This window comes from Manis pentadactyla, chromosome 9, assembly GCF_030020395.1.
Source record: "Manis pentadactyla isolate mManPen7 chromosome 9, mManPen7.hap1, whole genome shotgun sequence".
Taxonomy (NCBI): Eukaryota; Metazoa; Chordata; class Mammalia; order Pholidota; family Manidae; genus Manis; species Manis pentadactyla.
In genome coordinates this window covers 88,744,310-88,755,457 of record NC_080027.1, presented here as the reverse complement: position 1 = coordinate 88,755,457, position 11,148 = coordinate 88,744,310, and positions in this window count along the sequence as shown.

The window sequence follows — 11,148 nt, the reverse complement described above, 5'->3', positions numbered from 1 at the left end:
AAATACAAAGAATTATTAGAGAATACTATGAAAACCTATATGCTAAAAAGCTGGAAAACATGGAAGAAATGGACAACTTCCTAGAAAAATACAACCTTCCAAGACTGACAAAGGAAGAAACACAAAATTTAAACAGATCTATTACCAGCAATGAAATTGAAGCAATAATCAAAAAACTACCCAAGAGCAAAACTCCCGGGCCAGATGGATTTACTGTGGAATTTTATCAGACACACAGAGAAGAAATAGTACCCATTCTCCTTAAAGTTTTCCAAAATATAGAAAAGGAGTGAATACTTCCAAACTCATTCTATGATGCCAGCATCACTCTAATACCTAAACCAGTCAAAGACACCACCAAAAAAGAAAATTACAGACCAATATCTCTGATGAACATAGATGCAAAAATACTCAACAAAATATTAGCAAACCGAATTCAAAAATACATCAAGAGGATCATACACCATGACCAAGTGGGATTCATCTCAGGAATACAAGGATGGTACAACATTCAAAAATCCATTAACATCATCCACCACATAAACAAAAAGAAGGGCATAAACCACATGATCATCTCCATAGATGCTGAAAAAGCACTCAACAAAATTCAACATCCATTCATGATAAAAACTCTCAATAAAATGGGTATAGAGGGCAAGTACCTCAACATAATAAAGGCCATAAATGAAAAACCCAGAGCCAACATCATACTTAACATTGAGAAGCTGAAAGCTTTTCCTCTAAGATTGGGAACAAGACAGGGATGCCCACTCTCCCCACTGTTATTCAACATAGTACTGGAAGTCCCAGCCACGACAGTTAGACAAAACAAAGAAATACAAACAATCCAGATTGGTAAAGAAGTCAAATTGTCACTTTTTGCAGATGACATCATATTGTATATAATAATCCCTAAAGACTAAACTCCAAAACTACTAGAACTAATATCTGAATACAGCAAAGTTGTGGGGTACAAAATTAATACACAGAAATTTGTGGCTTTCCTATACACTAACAGTGAACTAAAAGAAAGAGAACTCAGGAAAACAATTTCATTCACAATTGCTCAAAAAAGAATAAAATACCTAGGAATAAACCTAAACAAGGAAGTGAAAGACCTATACCCTGAAAACTACAAGACACTTTTAAGAGAAATTAAAGCAGACACTAACAAATGGAAAGTCATACCATCCTCTTTGCTAGGAAGAATTAATACTGTCAAAATGGCTACCCTGCCCAAAGCAATCTACAGATTCAATGCGATCCCTATCAAAGTACCAACAGCATTGTTCAATGAACTGGAACAAATAGTTGAAAATTCATATAGAACTACCAAACACCCTGAATAGCCAAAGCAATCCTGAGAAGGAAAAATAAAGTGGGGGGATCATTCTACCCAACTTCAAGCTCTACTACAAAGCCACAGTAATCAAGACAATTTGGTACTGGCACAGGAACAGACCCACTGACCAGTAGAACAGAATAGAGACTCCAGACATTAACCCAAACATATATTGTCAATTAATGTACAATAAAGGAGCCATGGACATACAATGGGGAAATTATAGCCTCTTCAACAGTTGTCGGCAAAACTGGACAGCTGCGTGTAAGAGAATGAAACTGGATCATTGTCTAAACCCATACACAAAAGTAAATTCGAAATGGATCAAAGACCTGAATGTAAGTCATGAAGCCATAAAACTCTTAGAAAAACACATAGGTAAAAATCTCTTGGACATAAACATGAGTGACTTCTTCATGAATTTATCTCCCTGGGCAAGGGAAACAAAAGCAAAAATTAACAAGTTGTACTATATCAAGCTGAAAATCTTCTTTACAGTAAAGAATACCATCAATTGAACAAAAGGTATCCTACAGTATGGGAGAATATATTCATAAATGACAGATACGATAAAGGGTTGACATCCAAAATATATAAAGAGCTCCACCCAACTCAACAAAGAAAAAGCAAATAATCCAATTAAGAAATGGTCAGAGGAGCTGAAGAGACAGTTCTCCAAAGAAGAAATTCAGATGGCCAACAGAGACATGAAAAGATGCTCCATATCGCTAGTCATCAGAGAAATGCAAATTAAAAACACAATGAGATATAACCTCACAACAGTAAGGATCACCACCATCTAAAAGACAAACAACAACAAATGTTGGCAAGGTTGTGGAGAAAGGAGAATCCTTCTACACTGCTGTTGGGAATGTAAATTAGTTCAACCATTGTGGAAAGTAGTATGGAGGTTCCTCAAAATGCTCAAAATAGACTTACCATTTGACCCAGGTATTCCACTCCTAGGAATTTATGCTAAGAATACAGCAGCCCACCTTGAAAAAGACATATGCGCCCCTGTGTTTATCATAGCACTACTTACAGTATCCAAGAAATGGAAGCAACCTAAGTGTCCATCAGTAGATGAATGGATAAGGAAGATGTGGTACAATGAAATATTATTCAGCCATAGGAAGAAAACAAATCCTACCATTTGCAACAACATGGATGGAGCTGGAGGTATTATGCTCAATGAAATAAGCCAGGCAGAGAAAGAAAAGTACCAAATGATTTCACTCATATGTGGAGTATAAGAACAAGGAAAAAAAAACCAAAGGAAACAAAACAGCAGCAGAATCACACAACCCAAGATTGGACTAACAGTTATCAAAGGGAAAGGGAATGGGGAGGATAGGTGGGAATGGAGGGATAAGGGAGGTGACAAGAAAGGGGGCATTATGAATAGCATGTATAATGTGTGTGTGTGGAGCACGGGGAGGGCTGTGCAGCACAGAGAAGACAAGTAGTGATTCTACAGCATCTTACTATGCTGATAGACAGTGACTATAATAGGGTTTGTGGGAGGGACTTGGTGAAGGGGGGAGTCTAGTAAACATAATGTTCCTCATGTAATTGTAGATTAATCTTACCAAAAAAAGTGAATAGTAGTAAGAAAAGACAAAGTAGAACTTGGAAATTGTCCATTTTTTTGTAGAACGTAATTAAGTGCATGAAAGGAAGAGTTGTCTGAGATTCCTGAAATAATTTGCACATATTGGAGGAAAATGTAAATAAGATGATGTATGTTTCTTCTAAAATGTGTGTATTTTCAGTAAAAGGACCCTAAGCAAATGTGAAAAAGTAGAATATACAAAAATTGTACCTCATTATAACATTTTGATTAACAAAATTAAAAAATATGTATCATTAACTTTGAACATTCATAGCTGAAATCCAGGACCTAAAGATGATGGAGAATTCAACCCAGCCCAAAGAGCATCCTATCCTCTTCTAAGAACCCAGATGGAGAAGCACGGGTGTTCTTTGTTGTAGAAAGGACAGATGCTTAGTGTCAAAAACAGAACTTAAAAAAAGAAAAAACCTGGCATTCTAACAGATATGAGTTATTCTGGCCTTCTAACAGAGAATACAATGAATATATTTACTAAAAACTGAAACTATTAAACGCTTACAGTATTAACTCAAAAAAAGAACTGTTTAGTGTTCTCTAAAATCCCTGACACTGATCTTCTCAACCCTGGTCCCTTTCTGATCAGCTTTCATACTGATGGAGTCCCATGCCTTTAGAGGATCAACAAATAAGACTTCCTAGAATAAATTTAAATCAGATTGAAATGGAGCTGAAATGTGGGGAAAAGTCTTAGATCCTCTATTCATACAGTCATTCAGTCAGTCAGTAGGTATTATGTCAGGTGTTGGCTAATTGCTAAGGAAGTAGCAGATGAAATTAGCTTGTTCTCTATTCTCACAGAGTACATTGTATTCATGCTGTGATGGAAATTTGCCCAAGGAATTGAATGAGCATGAGGAGTTTCGCCCCAACCTGGTTAGGAGAGTAGAAAATGACCCTAAATTACTCAGATGCAAACTCATGTCCCTCAGCTCCATGTATTGTCAGCCTCAACTGCACAGATTATTCTCAATTCTCACCTGGGTTCCTTCCCACTGCCAACTCATGGTCCCTGGTTGCCAGCTCCCAGACCTCCCCATCCATCTCTCTGTGTTCCACCACTTTCTCTCCCCCATCCCACCCTTCCTAACCTTTGATCTTCTTAACGTCCTGCAATGCCCTTCTTTATGTTTTAACTCCAACCCCTAACATCTAAATTGTTGATTGGGGCTCATAAATTTCAACACACTGACAATTGCTGGTCCTTCCAGCCCCCAGCCACACCTGTGAGAGTCACAAACAAAGAAAATCAAAAGAATTAGAAGAATTTATTTTAGATAATACTGCAGAATATCAAAGGAAGGTACTATGGAATTGTCAAGTAAATCCACTGGTCCTTATAGATAAAAATGGCTGAAAACATACTTTAGAGTAAAAAGAAGCTGAGTCTATTTAGAAAAGAGATTGAGAAAATTCCATAATATATGCCTTTACCTATTGTTATGAAATTAAAGGGGCTGGCAGAGGACAGGTGACAAAATCATGCAAAAAAAATTGATCACATATCCAAAGGGTAGGGGCTCACTACACTGGATTAGAACATCCATGTCTGGTTCCCATGGCATGTTCTTAATGCTACTGGATCCTGAGATTCTGAAATAGCCATCACACCATGGAGGTCCCAGCTCCTCCATCCAGCCAGTTTGAGCCTCAATTTCTTCATCTGTAAAATAGGGATGCCAGTAATCTACCTGCCTCTGAAAGGTGTAGAGAAGTTAGATGAGAAAATAAATGAACAGATTGTAGACACTACAAAGCTCTAGGGGAAAAAATGTAGGTTGTTGATTGATATTTTTATCTTTTTCTTCTCAATTCAAACCCTAGTATCAAGAATAAGAAAGCTTTTGGAAACTTTAGTCAAAATTCAGAAGAGTAAAGAGAGAATTAGGGTTATTACAAAAAGTCAAATGGGTTATTTCATGTTGTAATACATAGGAAATGATAGAAAAGTTAGATTTAAAAGATATCAACATTGAAGTAAAACTTACTTGTAGAGCCACCAAGTTGCAATATTTGAATGTTACACAGTTTGTTTGCTATGCTTGGATATTTTCTCTAGAAAAAGTCTGGAGGATTGAAAATTTCTGAAATATGAATAAAGTATTTTGGATTCTGACTATAACATCAGTTTCCATTATGCCCTTTGTTTCAACCCCCATAACAATAAACTCATCTAAAGCTGATCCTAAGTCCCTTCTGGCTCTCTGGAGTCAGAGTGGACAGGAGAGTAATGGGGAGAGATGGCTGTTCCATCCCCTAGGTGATCACAGCTGTAGGGCCCTGATGGCAGACTTCTTGGATGAAATCACTAAATTTGTGACCCAACCAGACTGGGAACACTGTAATCCCATTGTCCTTCTTGCCCACAAAGACTGGAAGAAGTTGAAGGTCTCTTCTCTGCCTGAAATGAAAAGTCAGCTCCTGAAAGGGACCAGCTCCCTCCTCCCAGCCAGCTGGAAGAAGTTGGCACTGAACCAGGAATTTAAACAGTAATTGTAGTCCTGTGAGACCCTGTCTCAGAGGGTACCGAGTATGCTGAGTGGGGCCCAGAGGCAGGTGTGGAAATAGAGGGAGGTGAATAAAGTTTATCACAAGGGCTGAACATGTGGCCCCAGGTTTTTTCTGGGCTTCCAGGTCACACTTCATATAACTATGCAAATACAATGGCTTACTGCACTGGTTTTGGCTACCTGCAGGAAATCACTACCCCTGTGTTTTTGTTTCAGACTCTTCCCTTTGGAAAAATTATTTAATCTTTAACCTGTGCCTCGGTGTTTTTAATCTGTAAAATGGGGCTAAAAACACTGTCTATTGCACAGCACAGTGACTATAACAATACTGATTCATACTTGAAAGGTGTTAAAAGAGTAGATTTTTTTCTTTCTTGTCATTTTTCTAATTGAAGTATCATTGATGTACAATCTTCTATTTGATTTCAAGTTTACAACAGTTACCCATATTATTAAATCCTCACATCAACTTGTGCAGTTACTATCTGTCAACACAGGAATATGTGAGAGAATCACTGACTATATCTCCATGCTGTGACCAACTTATGTTATTATTAAAAATTACTATGTCCCTTTATACCCTTTACCCTTCCCCACTCACCCACCCCAACCCCTCCCACATGCTAGTCACTTCTCAGTGTCTATGAGTCTACTGTTATTTTGTTCATTTTATTTTCTTTTGTTTTTAGATTTCACAAATAAGTGAAATCATGCAGTGTTTGTCTTTCTCCACCAGGCTTACTTCACTTAGCATAATACCCTCAAGGTCCATCCATGTTATCACAAATGGCAGGATTTCTTTCTTTTTTATGGCTGAATAATACTCCATTGTGTATATGCACCACATCTTCTTTATCCATTCATCTATTGAGGGAAATTTTAGTTGCTTCATATTTGGCTAGTGTAAATAATGCAGCAATAAACATAGAAGTACATATACCTTTTAGAATCAGGGATTTTTCTTTTTTTTCAGGCATATTCCTAGAAGTGAAAATACTTGATCATATGGTATTTCTATTTTTAGTTTTTTGAGGAACCTCTATACTGCTTTCCACAGTACCTGAACCAATTTACACTCCCATCAACAGTGTAGGAAGATTCCATTTTATTCACATCCTCACCAACACTTACTTCTTGTCTTCCAGATAGTGACCATTATAACTGATGTGAGGTGATATCTCACTGCGGTTTTTATTTGCATTTCCCTGATTAGTGATGTGGAGGATCTTTTCAAGTGCCTGTTGGTCATATGTATTTCTTTGAAAAAATGTCTGTTCAGGTCTTCTGCCCATTTTTTATTCAGGTTACTGTTTCTTGGGTGTTGAGTTCTTTATATGAGTGAGTTTTTATATGAGTTCTTTATATGTTTTGGAGGTTAAACCCTCATTTAGATAAATAATTTACAAATATATTCTTCCATACTGCAGCTTGTCTTTTTGTTCTATTGATGGTGGCCTTTGCTGTACAGAGGCTTTTTAGTTTGATATAGGCCCACAACTTCATTATTTATTTTGTTTCCTTGCCCAAGGAGATGTGTCCAGAAAAAAATTGCTCATGCTTATGTTCAAGAGATTCTTACCTGTATTTTCTTCTAAGAGTTTTGTTTCCTGTCTTACATTTAAGTGTTAATACACTTTGAGTTTACTTTTGTGTATGGAGTTAGACAGTAATCCAGCTTCATTCTCTTGTATGTAGCTGCCCAGTTTTCAAAGACAAAAGAGGCAGTCTTTTCCCCCACTTTATATACATGTCTCCTTTACTGTATATTAACTGGCCTTATATGTGTGAGTTTACTTCTGGTATCTCTGTTCTGTTCTAATCATCTATGGGTCTGTTCTTGTGCCAGTACCAAACTATTTGGTTACTGTAGCTTTATAGTATAGCTTGAAGTCAGGGAGCACAACCCCAATACTTTTCTCTTTCTCAGGATTGCTTTGACTATTTGGGGTCTTTTGTACTTCCATATGAATTTTACAACTATTTCTTTGATTTCACTGAAAAAATGTTGTTGGTATTTCGATAGGGATTACACTGAACCTGTAAATTGCTATGGGCAGGATAGACATTTTGACAGTATTGATTCTTCCTACCCATCAGTCTGTGATAGATTTCCACTTATTTGTGTCTTCTTTAATGTCTCTCATAAGTGTCTTATAGTTTTCAGAGTAGTGACTTTCACCTACTAAGTCAGGTTTATTCTTAGGTGTTTTATTCTTTTTGATGCAATTGAAAATGGAATTGTTTTCCTGATTTCTCTTTCTGCTAATTTTTTGTTAGTATATATGATGCAACAGAGTGTGGATCTAGATTGGATTAAAGATGGCACCATGAGAGGTGAGACAGAGAACTCCTCCTAAAACCACATATAATATGAAAATATAGTTAATACAACTAATCCTAAAAGAGCAGCAGGAAAGAAGGGGCGCCAGACTGAGTACACCTGGAGAAAAGAGCAGACTTAATGAAACAGGGTAACGTGCTGGAGCCATGAACTGGAAGGACCCAAGCCCTTCCCCCACCCTAGTTTACCAGTGGGAGGGAGATAAATTGAGCAGAGAAGGGGTGGAAGCCTAGGACTGCTGAACACCCAGCCCTGGAAATCTTCTCTGGAAGCATGAACCTACATAGCATGGTGCTCTGGAGATTAGTAGTGTTGGAAAGCTAAGATAGGTGGAATACCTAGAGAGACTTATATTCCAGCTGTTTGTGGAAAACAGAGATCTACTTCCAACTTCTCTGGGGGAAAAAAGGTGGGCAGTATAAGAGACTTCCTAACAGTGAGAGAGCTGCTAAAGGGACAAGGATTTCACAGAGCTTGCTGCTCAGGAGAAAGGATAGGTGGACAAAATTGTCTGGGCATACTCTGCCCAGCAGGTTGGGAGCTTTTAGGATCTTGAGGCACTACAAGCCCCTGGTGGCTACTCAGATCCAAGACCCACAACTGTGATATGCAACTGGCCTGCCGGCATCAGCTCGCAAACTGACAGTCGCTGCCCTGGTGTCAAGCCAGCCAGAGGGAGGCCTCACCTATGGCAGCTAAAATGCAAAGCACAGAGGCTTACACCTGTGTGCTCAGCCCACTGGTTCTGATAGTGGAGACATGCACAACAGCCAGGAAGGAGGAAACAGCTCTTTCCTCCCCCAAGGCACCAGCGCCACTCACCTGTGAACTCCCAACATCACTCCAGGAGCTGAGAAGCTCCAGAGAGTGAAGCTTCTGGGCACTAGAGGACGTCAAAAGCAAATATTAAACGTCAAAGAAACCTGGTTCAAACCAAAATTGCACAAACACCAGAAAAAGGGCCAAGTTAAACTGAACTCATCAATCTTCCTAAAAAAAAGTTCAAAATAAAAATCATAAACATGCTCATGGAGGTACAGAAAAATATTTAAGAATTGAATGAATTTAAGATTGAGATTCAGTCATTGAGAAACTCCATGTTCAAAATGAAACACACACTGCAGGGATTTAAAAACAGACTAGAAGTAGAAGAGACAGTCAATAGAATAGAAATTAAAGAAGAGGAGTAGAAAGAAGCTGAGGCTACTAGAGGAAAAGGGTATCCAAGAGTGAAAGAATATTGAGAAAATGGTGTGACCATTCAAAAAGGAACAATATTTGCATTATAGAGGTACCAGAAGAAGAAGAAGAGAGAAAAAGGGTACAAAGTGCCTTTGAGGAGATAATTGCTGAAAACTTCCCCAATCTGGGGAAGGAGATAGTCTCTCAGGCCATGGAGGTTCACAGATCTCCCAACACAAGGGACCCAAGGAAGACAATACCAAGATATACTATAAATAAAATGGCAAAGATCAAGGATAATGACAGACTTTTAAAAAGAAAATCCATCAGGCTATCATCAGACTTCTCACCAGAAAACTTACAGGCCAGAAGGGATAGGCATGATATGTTTAATGCAATGAAACAGAAGGGCCTTGAATCCAGAATACTCTACCTGGAAAGATTATCATTTAAATCTTAAGGAGGGATTAAACTATTTCCAGATAAGCAAAAGTTAAGAAAATATACCTGTGAAAAACCACCTCTACAGTTTATTTTGAAGTGACTGTTATAGATGGAAGTGTTTCTAAGGCTAAATAGCTGTCACCAGAGGAAATAAAAACACAGTAAAGAAAGTAGAATAATTAATTACTAAGTAGATGCAAAATGAAAACAACTACCCCCAAAGTCAGTCAAGGGGCATACAAAGAGTACAGAATATGTCACCTAACCTATAAAGAATGGAGGAGGAAGAAAAAGAGGGGAAAAAAGAACATTTAGGTTGTGTTTGTAATAGCATAGTAGATGAGTTAAGTTAGATTCTTAGATAGTAAGGAAGTTACCCTTGAACCTTTGGTAACCAGGAATCTAAAGCCTGCAATGCCAATAAGTACATACCAATTGATAATTACCCTAAATGCAAATGGTCTGAGTGAACCAATAAAAATACACAGAGTCACTGAATGGATAAAAACAACAAGACTAACCTATACGCTGCATACAAGAGACTCACTTCAAACCCAAAGATATTCACAGACTGCCTTTTTCTAAAGGGATGGAAAAAGAGATTTCATGCAACTAATAGGGAGAAAAAAGCAGGAGTTGCAGTACTTGTATCAGACAAAATACACTGCAAAACAAAGAAAGCAACAAGAGACAAAGAAGGACATTAAATAATGATAAATGGGTCATTCCAACAAGAGGATATAACCATTAAAAATATCTACACACCCAATACAGGACGGCCTACATACATGAAACAAATACTAATATAATTGAAGGGGGAAATAGAATACAATGCATTCATTTTAGGAGACTTCAACACACCACTCACTCAAAAGGAAAGATCAACCATGCAGAAAATAAGTAAGGAGACAGAGGCACTGAGCAACATATTAGAACAAATGGACCTAAAGAACATCTACAGAATGCTACACCCAAAAGCAGCAGGATACACATTTTTCTCAGGTACACATGGAACATTTTCAAGAATAGATCATATACTACAACAAGAAAGAAACAGAAAATCTGAACAGATCATTACCACAAAAAGAGCCTCACTAAATTCAAAATATTGAAATTGTACAAACCAGCTTCTCAGACTGCAAAGGTACAAAATGAGAAATAAATTATGCAAAGAAAATGAAAAAGGCCACAAACACATGGAGGCTTAACAACATGCTCCTAAATAACCAATGGATCAATGACCAAATAAAAACAGAGATCAAGCAATATATGGAGACTGACAACAATAATGCAACATTGCAAAATCTCTGGAACAAAGCAAAACCGTGCTAAGAGTGAAGTATATTGAAATACAAGCCTAACTCAGGAACAAAGAAAAATCCCATATGAACAGTCTAAACATAATTAATGAAACTAGAAAAAGAAGAACTAATGAGGTGCAAAGTCAGTAGAAGGAGGGATATAATAAAGATTAAAGCAGAAATAAATAAAATCAAGAAGAATAAAACAGTAGAAAGAATTGATGAAACCAAGAGCTGGTTCTTAGAGAAAATAAACAAAATACATGAACCCTTAGGCAGACTTATCAAGAAAAAAGAGAGTCTACACACATAAACAGAATCAGAAATGAGAAAGGAAAAATCACTACAGACACCATAGAAATACAAAGAATTATGAGAGAACACTATGAAAAATTATA